This window comes from Lepisma saccharinum, chromosome 16, assembly GCF_977018435.1.
Source record: "Lepisma saccharinum chromosome 16, izLepSacc3.1, whole genome shotgun sequence".
Taxonomy (NCBI): Eukaryota; Metazoa; Arthropoda; class Insecta; order Zygentoma; family Lepismatidae; genus Lepisma; species Lepisma saccharinum.
Genome location: NC_139244.1, coordinates 67,399,094 through 67,416,039, shown reverse-complemented (window position 1 = coordinate 67,416,039; position 16,946 = coordinate 67,399,094). Strand labels below are relative to the sequence as shown.

Below are 16,946 nucleotides of genomic sequence, written 5' to 3'. Positions count from 1 at the left end.
CCGGGAGTGTTTGATTATGGCTATTATTTATAACGTCACGTCACCGTGGACAACCATGCGCAGTAGACTCATTCTGAGACATCTCAGTCACCCTTCAGTAGTGGCTGTAACGTGTATTTACTGAAATTCTATTATGCAAATTGAAAGTTTCAAGAGACGTTAATTGAGGTAGTGAAAGTATCGATGCTTAAGTGATAACACTGCAAGTATTGACTCGCAGCACCCGCCGGTAGTTTCCGCGGTTCAACGGACATCGCTGTGTTGCCACGTTCCGCGAACAGCTTTACTCCGCTGAATTAAAATCTGTATAAAATCGGTTTCGCAGTGTGAATTGACAATGATAAGGCTTTTTAAAAACAGATGCAAAGAGCTTCCAAACAAGCTCAATCTTGTACTTGTAAGGCTACCCAATACCAAGAAAAGTTGTTTCGCAAAATTTAAAATAACGTTTTTATTAGAAATTTTGAAAAACTGAAATTTAATAATTGAACTCAAAATCTTTTTGCCTTCACGATAGTAAACTTTCGTAACAGTCTTACCACCGTTTATTGGTTTACAGAATTTCAAAGATAGAAATCCTTTGCAAAACTAAAAAAAGACCGTTTTCTTGTTCTCACTACAAAAAAAATAGAAGGCATACTCGAAAAGAAGCGGATAGCATAGATTAACGTAGAATTCATTAATCAAAATTTTGATGTAATTCGTTTTTATGTAGGTCTACTGGTTAAATTTTAATTGGAGCCAAACTCGAGTATCTATAATTTTAAATCCGATAGTAGTTTTCAAATTCACGGCGTGTATTAGCAACTTTCATACAAAAAAACACAACTTTCTAAGCTGCCACCTGGTGTAGAGAACATAGCAAACGTAGCATAGCAGTCTGTGTGGTCGCACCTGTAGGCACTTACAGTAAACGGCTTTGATGATATTTACTTTCCTCCAATACCTAGTCCAGAATGCAATGTCAATTCAACATTGTCTATTGTCTAGTGCTTTAACTACATTTATTTGTTGTAACACTAGTGTTCATGAGACAAGGGAAGAACGAAGAAGCCGAACACGGTACGAGAATTCAGTGGCACAATAAAACATGAGTGTTCAAGCAATCAATTGGAAACAGAGGAAAATGAAAAAAGCAGACTTCCTGCACTGGTCCAAAACCCTAAGTCGTCCAGTTGTAGATTCCAAGCGAATATGTCCTGATTTCTTTCCCCGAAAATAAAAATGTTTACTTAAATGTAACAAAATTAAGTATAGAATTTCTGGGGCCCCGTGGAGTAGTTGGTCACTGCACAGGATTTGGAGCAAATAACAAACCCTTCGTAGGGTCGATTCCCTAAAACCGTGTAGTCTCTTTTCGGTCAATCTCCTTACGCTTAATTGTTTATCAGCACTAGATAAAATGATTTATTGCCTGGCCGCCTTATTAGGCGAAACGGGTAATCCCATTTCGCCTCAACTGGTTCAAAGGGAAATATTTCAAATGAAGGAAATTTAAGTCTCTCAACAGGGCGATACGTTCTCTGTTTTGTTATTCCATCCTTAATTAGCACTTAAGGTTAAGTTAGGTTAATACAATATACACTCCTCACAAAAAGTTTGGAATATCGTTGTTAGGCGATAGGTTGGTGTTTTAAGTGTATTTGATGCACAGTAAAGATAATCGGGACTGAACCTGCATATTAAAGTGGGATCCGAACCACTATGTGCCTGCACCGGGAATCGAACCCGGGACCCCTTGATTACAAGGCGACGCCTATTGGGCGATAGGTGATAGCCTAGTGGCATGTCCAGCACGTCCAGCAGATAGATACCATGTGTTGAATTCCAAGATATTGCGTATCACCTATGGCCTAATTTAACAATGGTCCAAACTTGTTGTGAGGAGTGTAATAACCTAACATTACCTTACCTTAATTAGCGCTTAGCATACGACTAAGGCTATTGACTGTTATATTGCTGACATTTGTCTCATCCGACTGACACACCTGACTATTTGGCTCAGGTGACTGTTCGTAATTAGCACCGTCACAAGTTCCGAATTGTTTCGTGTATATACGTTGAGCTCCGTCAAAATTTCCCTTCCAACAGGTTTAGCCGAAATGGGATTCGGCGAAATGGATGCGATCCCCGAAATGAACAAGATTGGCCAATATTTATTCACCTAAAGACGGAAGAAGAGTTCATCTCCAAGAAACATGTAAAAATATATAAAAGTAGAAAGAATGGATTTGTCCAATTAAAATTCCATTGTGGAATAGAATCATTGTCACTAACATTAAGTCCCGTAAAAGGAATTTTGTGATCAAAGAGTCCGCGCCGTGATATACAAGAGTAGTGGGGTTGATGCTATAACCAGCACCACTTATAAGTGTAGAAAAGGCGAGGCTATTTGATTGAACAATCCGATTTGCTTACACTTAAAACAAAGCCAAGAGGGGCCTATACCCCAATTCTTCAGGTGTGATATGCTCTGATTTTTAAGAAATTCTGAATTCAAGTGTAGAAAGGGTGAAGGCTCAACAGATAGATTTGCCTATACTTAAGACAATGCCAAGAGGGGCCTATACCCCAATTCTTCAGGTGTGATATGCTCTGATTTTTAAGAAATTCTGAATTCAAGTGTAGAAAGGGTGAAGGCTCAACAGATAGATTTGCTTACACTTAAAACAAAGCCAAGAGGGGCCTATACCCCAATTCTTCAGGTGTGACATGCTCTGAAGAAGTGTAGAAAAAATAAAGCCTCTCAGACAGATTTGCCTATACTTAAAACAATGCCAAGTTCCCATATCATCTTATTGTTTATAGTGTGTTTTTTCTGTCAAAATCCCAAGAATCTTGAATCCCCCTCAGACAGATTCGGCCATGTGTGTAAAAGCTATATCTGTGTGATTGTTGTTTATAAACTTGTCAAAAATATGGCTTTTTTGTATGAAAACATGCAATCCTGAATACAATTCTGGTTTTGTCTTGTTCTGTTAATATAAACACAAGTGAGACTTACAGAATATTTATTGCACAGTTCAAAATCCAATTTTGAATTGTATTTAGTTGATATAGAGATGAGGTTTTAAACCTGGTGAAGTGTGTTGTACATCAGAATAATAGAGCAAAACTATCACCAAAACCTAGTTACTGCTGTTGTTTGGGTATAAAAGCACCAGCTCAGCCACTAACTGCTGAACCCAACTGATATTTTGTATAGAATTTTGATTTGAACCCCAAGAAATTTTATATAATAAACAACAACAAAAATGCCAAAACAAAAATATTGCAATCAGTGTAATAAAAATATATCTAGTTCTCATTGGGCTAGGCATTGCCGTATTTGTGACTCTAAGAAATGCAGAAAAACTACTAAAATGTGTCCAAGATGCCATAAAATATTAAGCAAGGCATATTACAAATGGCATAAGTGTAATTCTTATGTACAGTCATCAACATTGCCCCCACAACCATCCACATCTGGTCTGAAAAGGAAGCATGAAGCACCTGTTAATGCTGGACCTGCAAAGCAGCCACGCTATGAACCACCTATCCATAGCAGTTTTAATGGCCAATTAAGAGATTATCGGTTTGTATCAGAGCCAAGATGTGGCATTAAGAATTTTTTGAACAGTAAAAAACCTGATGTGCAGGCAATTCTAAATGCACAAAATGGCTCTTATAAGCTGTCCCTCAAATTGTTTACACAATATAAGAAACCAAATAGCACAAAATTTACACAGCCCCACATAACAGAAACTGTACCGGTATATTCAAATGCAAATTCAGACACAATAATAAGCAGGTTGATAGATCAATTGAATATTAAACACTCTGAATTTGCAGCAAAAGAGTCTGGATGGAGCCTATGCGGTTCTCCACACAAGTTATATGTTAATATTTCTGAATTCAGCCCATTACAAGGATCTACATATTTGCCATTACCTGCCAATATTAAAAACAAAACAGCCGTGGTTAATATAGAAAATAATGATGAGAAATGCTTTTTGTGGTGTATTTTAGCTGCTTTGTACCCAGTTTCAAGGAATCCTCAGAGAATAAGTTATTATAAACAATATGAACACAATTTCGATGAGGCAATGGAGGGTTTAGAATATCCAATGTCTGTTCAGAATATTGATAAATTTGAAAAAAAGGCCAGGCATATCAATGGCAAACAATTATCTATTAATGTATTTATTTGTTCCACTGGCCGTGGAAATTGCTTGATAGAACCTCTCAGAATCAGTACAATTGATGATGATTCTGCTGTCCCGATTGATCTGCTCTTAATTGAAGAGGATGGCAAATATCATTACACTCTGATACATAATCTTGAAGCTTTAGTGAGAACACAACTAGACAAATCCAATATAATATTCAAGTTGTGCAGAAGATGCTTAACTGTATTTTATGGTCAAAAAATGGTGAAGGGGGTTCGTGAAGAGAGTGCAGAAATTGCAAAAAACAAGTTAATTGAGCATCTGAAATACTGTGGCAATTATAAACCTGTTCATATGGTGATGCCAATGCCAAGTGAAAATGCAGAATTCAAAAAGTTTGAAGCCTTGTTGGAACACCCAAAATATATAATCTGTGATTTTGAATCAAACCTCAAACCTCTTGAATTCTGCAATCCAGATCCTGAAGAATCTTCAATTACACCATACCAGCTACATGAACCTTCCAGCTTTTATTATGTGGTTGTACAGGATGGTGTTGTTAGTAAAAAAGATTCATACATGGGGCCAGATGCCATCAAAAAATTTGCACATAGAATAGAAAATGAGTGCCGTGACATAGCATCTAATATTTTATTAAAATCAAAACCCATGTTGCCTTTAACAGAGAAACAGATTGAGGATTTCAACAATGCAGAAAAATGCCCGGTATGTGATTCTGAATTTTCAGATACAAAAATCAAGGTGAAACACCATTCTCATACAGATGGTAAATTCAAAATGGCCCTGTGTAATAGCTGTAATATTAAGATCCAGAGACCAAAATTTGTCCCTATATTTTGCCATGGAGCATCCAATTATGATTTCCATCATCTGATCAGATATGAGGGGTTTGACAAACAGAATTTAAATATTTTAGCTGAAAATGATGAGAAATATATTGCTATTAGCAAAATAATTAAAGTTAATGGTGTTCCTATTCACATAAGATTTCTTGATTCTTACAGAATTTTATCTGCTAGCCTGGCTACACTGGCCACTCAATTATCTGATGATCAATTCAAAATCACATGTGCATTGTTTCCAAATCAGGACCTGAAATTAATTAGGCGGAAGGGTGTATATCCATATGATTATGTTACAGATTTTTCTAAATTTGATGAGTGTTCTCTGCCACCACAAGAAGAGTTTTACAGCAAAATCAGAGGATCTGGAATCACTGATGAAGATTATCACCATGCCCAATTGATGTGGAACAATTTAAAATGCCAGACATTTGGTGATTATCACATGGCATATTTAAAACTTGATGTGACCCTCTTAGCTGATATATTGCAGGCATTCAGAAAATCTTCCATGCAAAATTATAGGCTGGACCCAGTGTATTTTTACAGTGCCCCAGGCCTAGCATGGGCTGCAATGTTTTTGAACACTAAAAAGCATTTGGATCTGATCCAAGATCAAGATATGTATCTGTTTATGGAGCAATGTATAAGAGGGGGGATGGTGCAATGTTCTCAGAGATATGCCAGAGCAAATAACAAATATATGCCTGATTATAATCCAGCACGGCCATCAAATTATATATTGTATGTGGATGCAAATAGCCTCTATGGTTACGATATGATGGATAAACTGGATATGATGGATAAACTCCCTCATTCTTCATATTTACAACAAGCACGCGCCCGTGAAAAGAAAAAGAGTTTCGAGACCTCCCAGCCCGTGGATCACCCCCGAGATTCTTCAGCTGATGTCCCGTAGGGATGCAGCTTACAGGCGGTATAAGTCCACACTCAAAGCAAATCTGGAATCAGTACACGATTATTTCGAAGAATACCGCATTCTTCGGAATCGGTGCACGCAGGAAATACGAAGGAGAAAGTTTTGCTTTGCGGGACAACTATTAAACTACAGATCGCAGCCGAAATCGCTGTGGAATAAACTTAAAATGTTCGGCGTTGGGAAAAAATATGATAGTAATGAAATTGTTGGCATCTCCACAGAAGAACTAAATGGCCACTTCCAAAACGTATCAGGTATAAATCCTGAAATTAAGAAACGTACAATCGACTCCATAAGTGTTCATAAAAGCAACAACAACAATAGTTTCTATTTCTCTTTTATAACGCATGAAAAGGTCCAAACTACAATTAATAAAATCAAATCCAATGCAACCGGAGCAGACGAAATTTCTATTAACATGTTAAAGTATATCGCTACCCACATCTCACCCGCAATTGCAGATATTTTCAACACATCCCTGTACACTGGCACATTCCCAAGCATTTGGAAACTCGCTCACATACGCCCCCTGGCTAAAATCACCAACCCAGTAAGAGCTGAAGATTTTCGACCGATCAGTATTCTCCCAACTTTGTCAAAAGTATTTGAAAACATCGTTCACGAGCAAATTTTTAACTATGTGCAATCGAAAAAATTGTTAAACCCCTTCCAGTCCGGTTTCCGCCCACATCACAGCACCAGCACAGCGCTCATTAAAGTGGTGGATGATGTAAGGTCGGCGATGGATAAGAGATATTTGACAATGCTAGTTCTCCTCGATTACAGCAAAGCCTTCCAAACCGTAGACCACGATATCCTTCTGGCAAAATTGTCATCTTATTTCAACTTTTCCCAACCCGCTCTTGACTGGGCTCGCTCATATTTAGCAGCCAGACAGCAACGCACATTCGTTTCTGACAATAAGTCGTCGTGGCTGCCGACGAATTGCGGTGTACCCCAAGGTAGCGTCCTGTCTCCGCTGCTGTTCTCCATGTACGTAAATGATATATCTGGAAACTTTCAATCGACTAATTACCATCTGTACGCTGATGACGTCCAATGTTATTTGTCGTTCCCTAAAACAAGCATCAATATGGCCATCAAAGCCCTAAACGATGATATTATGAACGTCTGCAAGTGGTCTCAGGCAAACGGTCTGCGAGTAAATGCTGAGAAAACGAAATGTATTTTAATTGGCTCACGTCAGCTCATTTCCACAACAGAGAAGTCCTCCATCCCTGACATTCTTGTCGAAGGAAACCCCATTTCGTTGTCGCTTTCGGTCAAAGACCTGGGAGTCGTTGTGGACGAAAACCTCACTTGGAGTGACCATGTGAAGGCCATATGTAAAAAATCCTACGCAGCATTACACTCGCTGTACCGCCTTAAAAATATTTTACCACAAGAATTAAAAAAAACACTCGTGGAGTCCTTAGTTCTGTCTCATATAGACTACTGTGACTTGACATATATTGACCTCAACGGTGAACTAGCAAGACGTCTACAGCGAATACAAAATGCATGTGTGCGCTACATTTATAATATCAAATTTTTTGACCACCTGACCCCGGCTTTCAAGGACCTAGGCTGGTTCGACCTTTCCACTCGCCGCCGCTTTCACGCTCTTACAGCGCTCTACAAAATAGTAAACTCACGAGAGCCGTCCTACCTACTTTCTCGATTTCAACCCCTAAGTTCAGCACACACCTTTGCCACCCGTTCGAGAGACAACTCTCTGCTGGCCATTCCCTCCCACAAGACAACGTTTTATGGAAATTCCTTAACGGTCACTGCTACCAGAGCGTGGAACGACCTCCCCAACGACATAAGAAACTCTTCTTCTCTTCTCCAATTCAAATCAAAATTAACAAATCATCTTCTGGAGTCAACTTACCAGAACTGAAAACAGGGAAATAAAATAAAATTAAACCTTCGTGTAAACTGGTAGGACCAACACCCACCGACCTTTTCTGTAATTTGACTATGTTTGTTGCGTGTGTGTTTATGTTTTACGTGTATTTTTTTTACTTAGTGTGTATGTATTTTTGTCTTTATTTTTTATGTTTTTTGCGTCTTTCTCTTTTATTTTTTCTTGTGTTTTTCTTTTTTTTGGTATCTCAATGTTCTTAGTTTTTTATAGATTTCATTTCTTGGTATCTTAAATATTTAGTTTTTTATATATTTATCATACAGTTAGCTATAAAAATCAATTTATAAAATGTAATGTAGAGATGGTTAAGTGGAAGAAAAGGCTTGTGCCTTAACTTCGCCATCCAAAACAAGGAATAAATAAAATAAAATAAAATAAATATGCAGGGCTTGAATGGGTCGAAGATTTCAATATTGAGGATCTTCAGGACTTTGATGACAGTGACTGTGGCCTCTTCTTAGAGGTTGATCTGACAATTCCTGATGATTTACACAACAAATTTTCTTATCTGCCCCCAATTCCTGAGGTTCAGTGCTCACCTGGCTCTAAACAGAAGAAATTGGTGATGACACTGGAGCCAAAACAGGGTTATGTCATATATTACAAAAACCTCCAGTTCCTGATGCATCATGGTGTCCAAGTGACCAAAGTTGGAAAAGTTTTGAAGTTCAAACACTCAAAATGGTTGAAATCATATATTGATACAAACACGGAGCTTCGAACATCTGCAAAGAGCCAATTTGATAAATCTTTGTTTAAATTGATGGTTAATTCTGTGTATGGCAAAACTATTGAAAATGTCAGAAAACATACCGATGTTAAAATAATTACTGACCCCAGCCTGAGCAAAAAATTGGTTGCAAAGCCTAATTTCAATTATAGAAGAATTTATGATGAAAATATGGCACTTTTCAACATGAAAAAAACAAAGATTAAGTTTGATAAACCTATTTATGTAGGGGCTGTGATATTGGAATTGGCCAAATTACATATGTTAAAGCTCTATTATGATGTGTTGAAACCTTTTTATCGTGATAATATAAAATTGATGTACATGGATACGGATAGTTTTGTTCTTGATATTCAAACAGAAGATGTTTATAAAGATATGTCACAGCCTGAATTGCTTGAATATTTTGATACCAGTGAACATACAAAAATTCAACCCCACAACAAAAAAGTGCCTGGCAAGTTAAAAGATGAGACACTTGGTGATGTTATTGTGGCATTTGCTGGGTTAAGTGCCAAGATGTACAGTTTTAAAACATGTAGTGCTGTTGTCAAAAAAAGCCAAGGGTATTGGCAGAGTGACTGTTGAAAAAGAGCTTGAATTTGAAGATTATGAAAATAGCCTCAAATCATGTAGCACAATCAAAACATCAGAATCCAGAATTCAGAGTGTGGATCACTTATTGACTACAAATATTGTAAGAAAAGTGGCTCTGGACCCACATGATGATAAGAGATACATTTTATCATGTGGCATACATACTCTACCATGGGGTCATTGCGATTTGAAAAGTGGGAAACAATGCCCAATTACAGAGCATGATTTGAAATAAATAAACATGCCTATGAACTTATTTGGGTTTAAAAAACAAGGTATTATGGACCTGCCAACACCACAACCATCTTCTGATATGCAGTCTATGCTGTCTAAACTGAGTGGTTTATTAATTATTCATCTGAACAGCATACTTACAGATATTGATGATAAAACAGGCAAAATATTGTACATATTTAACAATAATTTAAATTATTACCAATTACCTGTAGGTGGGCAATTGCAATTTATTACAACTCCTGAGGGTGATGTTAAAATTTCAGTAGGGAGAAATATTTATAGAATTAAGCACTCAAACATGATTTCTGGCACTGTTTATACTGTTTCTGCTGGTGACTGCTTATATATTGAGGTCCCTGGATCCTATGATAAGCTTATACCTTTTTTATAGAATTAAGAATCAGATACTCTATAATAAATAACTACTAAATCAAAAATGCCTAATGATATTTTTGGCCATACAAGACATGAAGATCACAGTGATGAGATTCTGATGCTTGATGTCAGAGTCAAGAAATTAAGAAGTGATTTACAAGCTTTACAAACTACACTCAATGCCAGCCTTCAATTAGAAATTACAAATTTGCAATCACAATGCATGGACCCTCTTCTTAAAATTGATTCTGAACTCAAATTGTTGCTTCAGAAATATACTGACCTGGCCACATTGGATAATTTTCAAAGTTTGGAAGAAGCTGTAGCAGCTCTTCAAGCCAAATTTAAGACCCAAGCCACCAATTCTGAGCAATTGAAACAACAATTGGAAGAGCAGATAAATAATGTCCAGGCACAGCTCCAAACAATTGTCAAAAGCATAAAATCACAAGAAGATTTTGATCTCGTGATTTCCACTCTAAAAGAACAGATTCAGTCACTCCAAATACCTAATCTGGACCCTCTGAACAATGCCATAGCCGAGGTTAAAGGAAAAATTGAGACACTTGAAAATTTTATGAACAATTTGCCATCTTCTGATGCTTTGAATGCAATAACTCGGAGTGTAGCAAATATTAAGCTGCAACTTGAAACATATGAAGATTTTGGAAAAATTCAAAGTTCCATAACCCATCTTGAAGGTACAATAGCAGCAGTGCAAAGTGATTTGGCAAATCTACTAGAATCCCGATTGCCCGGGATTGTAGATACCCTTGTTAGTGTCCAGCAACAAATCACAAAGCTTGAAAACCTCAACACTGAATCTGAACTATCTCATTTTCATCACTTAATAGATGATATCCAAACAAAACTTGAAATTTTACAACAATCCACACCCTCTCAGGCAGATATAGCCCTGCTCCAAAATGCTATGCAAAATGTGGCTGATGCTTCTGAATTAAACAATGTAAAATTGGCACTTGAATTTTTGCAAAATACTGTGTCAAATCTGCCTACATCACAGAAACTTAAAAATATAAAGAGGGCAGTGAATAGGATATTGAAATCAGAAGATATCAAGAATATCCAAGCAGAGATCAAACATCTCACTCAGACAGTGGCCACTCTACCAACCAATCAACATATTAATGAACTGCATGCCCTGTTTGAGGATATCAGAAGACAGGTCCATGATCTTACAGCTCAAAATTCAAAATTGGCAGTTGTTGAAAATTTGCAACAAATTGTAGCTAATATCAAGCAACAGCTAGGGACCATGGAATCCAATCAAGCAAATGCTCCGTCTGTTTTTTCCACCCAGCTACAAGAAATTGTGCAACAATACAAAAAACTTGCTGTTGACATAAGAATCAAGCCTGGGCACGATGAGATTGTTAGAACCATCAATGAGCACCTTGAATCTGTAACAAGCAGATTGCTCACAGCAGAAAAGGAAATAACAGGCATAATTGAAAATCCTAAACATACAGTAATTCTTGAATTGTACAGCATCCCCAACAAAGAATATGATTCTCCATTTACACCAGGTGGCAAAATATATATGCTGTCCCCTGCACAATTTTATTACCAATTTTTTGTTGGGGGCACATTGAGACCAATCAAGATCAAATATTGGCTACAGCCACAGGCACACCACTTCCCCACCTTATCAATAACAAATGCTGATAACAAAGTGAAAATCACCAGTGTAGAGTTACAGGATTTTACAGACCCCAATACATTAGAAACAGCCTATGTTGAAGATGATGGCTCTTTGGAATTTAAAATACATATTGGAGACAAATTATATTTAGAAAATCCTGCAGTATCAGCTGCTGAACACCCTATAGTTGCAATATTCTTGTTTACATATTATGTCTAGACAAATTATTGTTGATGAATTACACAGACAGGCCAGACATAATTTTAAGAGACTCCCAGTAGTCACAAAAAGCATAGATGATTTATGGCAGAGCGACTTGATTGAAATGTCAAGTGGGCAGTTGAAAAACTTAGACAAAATCAACAAGGGCTACAAGTATCTACTCACTGTAATAGACACATTTTCAAAATTTGCCTGGGCTGTGCCACTCAAATCCAAGACTGGAAAATGTGTTACAGAAGCCCTCAGAACAATCATCAATCAGAGTGGAAGATCCCCGCGCTATTTGCAAACAGATAATGGCAAAGAATTTTATAATTCAGTGTTTCAACAATTTATTAAAAGCCAGGCAATAAAACATTATTCGAGTTACAGTGATCTCAAAGCCTCAATTGTAGAGAGATTCAACAGAACCTTAAAAAATCTTATGTATAAACAATTTACCCTCCAAGGTAATTATAAATGGATTAATATTCTTCCAGAACTTCTACATAAATATAACAATTCTGTTCATTCCACAATCAACATGAAACCCTCTGAAGTAACTTCATCTGATGAGCAAAAATTGATCAGCACTGTTTATTATCCTAGATACCAGCCAACAACAAGAAAGGCCAAATACAAGATTGGTGATCAAGTAAGAATCAGCAAATATAGGCACTTATTCAAGAGAGGCTTTACAAGAAACTGGAGCACTGAATTATTTACAGTGGTTCAAGTTAAACCCGGGACCCTTAACACATATATAATAAAGGATCACCGAGGAGAAATTCTCAAAGGCAGGTTTTATGAACAAGAGCTCAGCAAAACTAAGCAGCCTGACACATATCTCATAGAAAAAATTATCCGCAGAAAAGGCAACAAATTATTTGTCAAATGGCTAGGACTCCCAGAACACAGCTGGATCGATGCAAACAAAATAATAATATGAGCACCTGGGATGTTATAAAGAGGCTGCCAGAACCTGAACAACAGAATAAGAGAAATGGAAAATTGCTACATGATAATATTAGGTGTCTTATTGTTGGGCCATCTGCTTGTGGTAAAACTACACTAATAGTTGATAATTTTTTATTGGCACCCAACTGGTTAGACTGGAAAAACAGGCACTTGTATATATTTTCTAAGAGCTTGGAACAATTAAAATATCAGCAGCTGATGAAGCTATATGATGGATTGGATATTGCCACTTTTGAACCAGATGTTAAGCCACTTCATGACTGTCTCGATAATTCTGTTGTTGTGTTTGATGACATTATATTGGATAATCAAAACAAGGTTAGAAATTTCTTTACACAGGGCCGGCACAAAAACATTGATTGCTTCTACCTGGCACAGACTTTTTCAAAAATACCCAAGCAGCTGATCCGAGACAATAGCAATTTTATATGTGTGTTTCATCAGGATCATACCAACCTCAAACACATACATGATGAATATGTAGGTGGGGACTTGAGCTACAATGATTTTTCTAAGTTTTGCAGCAGGTGCTGGAACCAGGACAGTTATGGGTTTGTCACAATTGATATGACAAGAACACCCAATAGTGGCAAATACAGAAATAAAATTAACAATTTTCTAGACATTGAAACATAAATAAATAACCATGAAAAGGCCAATTATTGATGATCTTAAATTAAGAGATTATCTTGTAAAAAGATTTAAGGGATGGAAATCAGAGAACCGGGGAATTTATGAAAAACACAAACAAACAGAACAGCCCATAATTGATGCTATTAATAATTTAGGTAAGAATATCAAAACTGTTACAGAGCAAAATCAAAATTTAATCACAGAGCTTGTACCTGTAGCTGCAAGGAACATATTAGATTATCCATTCACCCCACTTTCCAGTATTCATACACCTAGTCCTATTGCTCCTAGAAGAATTGAAGCTACTCAGGATCCTATTGAATTGGGTCTTCATGCTCAAAAATATTTAACCACACCTAAAGACAATAAAGATGAGGTGTTTGGCTTATATGCTGACACAGAACTTGATGGTAGCATCATACATAGAATTGGCAATTTCAGAGTAACATTTATGGGAGATGATATAATTGTATATTCAGAATCTCGACTTGGAGAAAAAGGTGCTTTTGTTAAGTACTCCGGAACACCTGGATTGTGGGAACTGATGACTAGGAAAAGGCCTGGCAGCTATACAGATCAAGATTATGAGGATTACAAAGAAATATTAATAAAATCAGATGCTCTATACCAGAACAATGATCCCACACAAAAAAGAGTCAAGTCTAGCAGTGGGGCAAAATACAACAATTTAATCAAGCCCATATGGTCACAAATTAAGACTGGCAGTGGAATCAAACAATACAACACCCTGCCTAAAGAATTTGTGTGGGTTGATGATGTCAGGAAACTTGTAGATAGGTTATTGGTGATAGCTGGGGAGGAAAATGCTGGGAACCACAATTTTTACAATGAAAAGGTTGGAATTATGGACATGATAAGCACCAAATTGTCTAATTTTATAGTGAATGACACTAAGGGGTTTGGATATCTTATAAAAATTATTAATACTCTACCACCTAAATTTTGGAATATTTCTGAGGGTCGGGGCTTGGTTAATGACATTATAAACAAGCTGCCATTTGAACTACACATTCCAGGCTATCAGTATTGTGGTCCAGGCACAAAATTGGACCATAGATTAAACAGAGGTGATCCTGGTGTTAATCCCTTAGATGCTGCTTGTAGAGACCATGATATTGCATACAACACACATTCTGATCTTGACAAGAGACATGTTGCAGACAAGAAATTAGAAGAGGCTGCATTTGGCAGATTTGTAAGCAAAGATGCTTCTTTAAGTGAAAAAATAGCCGCATTGGGTACCACCATAGCTATGAGCACCAAACAAAAATTGGGGTGGGGGTTGTAAATATGTATATAATAAACCTACAATGAAGGCCAAGGGTGTTATGTATCAAATACCTTATGCAGGTCTCAAATCTCTTAAAACTATTGACAGTCTTTTAACCAAAAAGCAGCGCAAGAAAAAAAATTCTTGTCTTGCAAAGGGACATGGTATGAAATTGTTACTTAGCACCCCCCAATTAAAAAAATTACAGCAATCAAGAAAAAAATCACATGTGGGGGGATTTATATTTACCATCCCTGCCATCTTAGCTGCTCTCGGGGCTGTTGGGAGCTTGGCGGGGGGATCAGCCGCCATAGCAAAAACAGTAATAGATGCCAAGAAAAATAGGGCAGAATTAGATGAATTGAAGCGCCATAACCTGGCTATTGAGAAACAAGGGAAAGGTGTTAAGAGAGCCATGAATAAGTTTAAAAAAAAACAAGAGCCGCTTACAAACCAAGATATTGAAGCTTTAATCAAGCCACTGGGCATCAAACATTTTAGAGGTGTGTACATGTCTGATTCTTTACCAGAACAACCACTCAAGAAAGAGTGTGGCATTGTTAATTTGGATGAGTACAAAAATCAGGGCACTCACTGGATCTGTTATCTTAAATATTTAAAAAATGAGGCATTTGTGTTTGATTCATTTGGAGGTGTTCCACCTGAAAATTTAATAAAATATCTAAATTCAGCTAATCTTTATTACAATAATGCCCGTGTTCAAAACTTCAAAGATGTTAATTGCGGACATTTGTGTTTATCTGTTCTTAGATATATGTCTCAAATAAATAAACCATCAATTGAAGATTTTCAAAAAGCCTTGTGGTATTTAAAACATCATGGGGGTATTCCATCTCACCAGCCAAAATTCAATATTGAAACTCAAATTACATGATGACATTGTATATCCCAAAACAATAGCTCTCAGAGCATTTTATGGCATGTACTTAATCCCCAATATTACACACCACAACAACACAATTGCAGTAGGGGATGAAAAAATTGTCATCACTCCAGGGCAATATAATCTATCTACTCTAAATGCTCAATTACCCAGAGGTATTGTGTTAAGTCAAAATTCTGTCACTCACAGAGTAGAGATTGTATCTGCCACAGAAACAGTGGATCTGAGTACTATAGGAGAGCTGTTAGGCTTTGAGAACAACACAAAACTTGAACCAGGCATTAAACACACTGCTATGAATATACCTAAATTCTTAGCCATAGAGACTCTGAATATTCACTGTAATGTAGCAGAGGGTATGATCACCAAATCAAATGGCATAGGCACTCACAAACAAACAGGCATCATTGCAACATTCAAACCTAATTCTGAATTTATGGAGCCCATTATCTACAATCCATCCCCAACATTATATTTTCCTGTGTGCCATAATAGAATAGATTATATTGAATTGATGGTCACTAATGAAAAAGAAGAATTAGTTGATTTTGCTGGAGCCACAACAACTGCAATCATAGAGATTAATATTTAAATAAAAATACATACAAGAAGAAAATGGAAAATATTGAGAGTTATGAGCTACAATCATTCCCCCCAAACAGGAGGACATTTGCAAATTTAAATCAACCCAACACAGAGATTGAGGTTGATCTTGATGTAGGGGATGGATTTATACACCCTCACAGAGCAGATCTATATATCAAATTTGATGTTGTAAAGCTCGATGGAACAGATTATCCGGCAAATTCAAATATAAGATTGATAGATAATTTTGTGCCACATCTATTCTCTGAAATTGAGATCAGAAAGCATGGCGTTGTTATAAACAGAGTGGATTATCCCGGCATTACCTCCACAGCTTTGGCCACATTAAAATTATCCAAAACCGAGGCTTCATACTACAAAATCGGTGGATTTGAGGCTGGTGATAAGATATTATCTAAAAACCACACAGTGCTGTTCCCCATGCGCCTATTGCCAGGATTCTTCTCAGATTACAAAGAAATTATGTGGAAGGGTGGTTTAAGAATCACATTTAGAAGAGCTGCCAATGATAATAATGCCTTGATGAGGTACAGTGCAATAAACTCTACAGGAGAAGCTCTGCCTAATACCCTACCTGATGAAGGCAAATGCATTATTCAGACTATGGAGTTAAGAATCCCTATTGTTGAGTATGAAGCCAGTTATGCTCTTAAATACAAAGCAGATATAATAAAAAATCCACAGATTTTTCTACAATTTTATACATATCAATGTGTACAGAAGCCCGCATCTGGTGCTTATTATGAGTTTGATGCTACAAATTCATTCTCCAGCATACAATACGACATGCCTGATTTTGTAGTGGTATTGTTTCAGACTGGAAGACACAACAATCAGGAAAAAAATACAA

The 16,946-nt window shown here is 36.9% G+C and overlaps 1 protein-coding gene across 1 annotated transcript in view; it reads right to left on the bottom strand.

The window, feature by feature from the left end:
• The window catches only part of LOC146000618 (dipeptidase 1-like), a 271,792-nt gene that overhangs the window by 241,965 nt on the left and 12,881 nt on the right, over window positions 1-16,946 (bottom strand). The gene's annotated exons all lie outside the window — the stretch shown is intronic.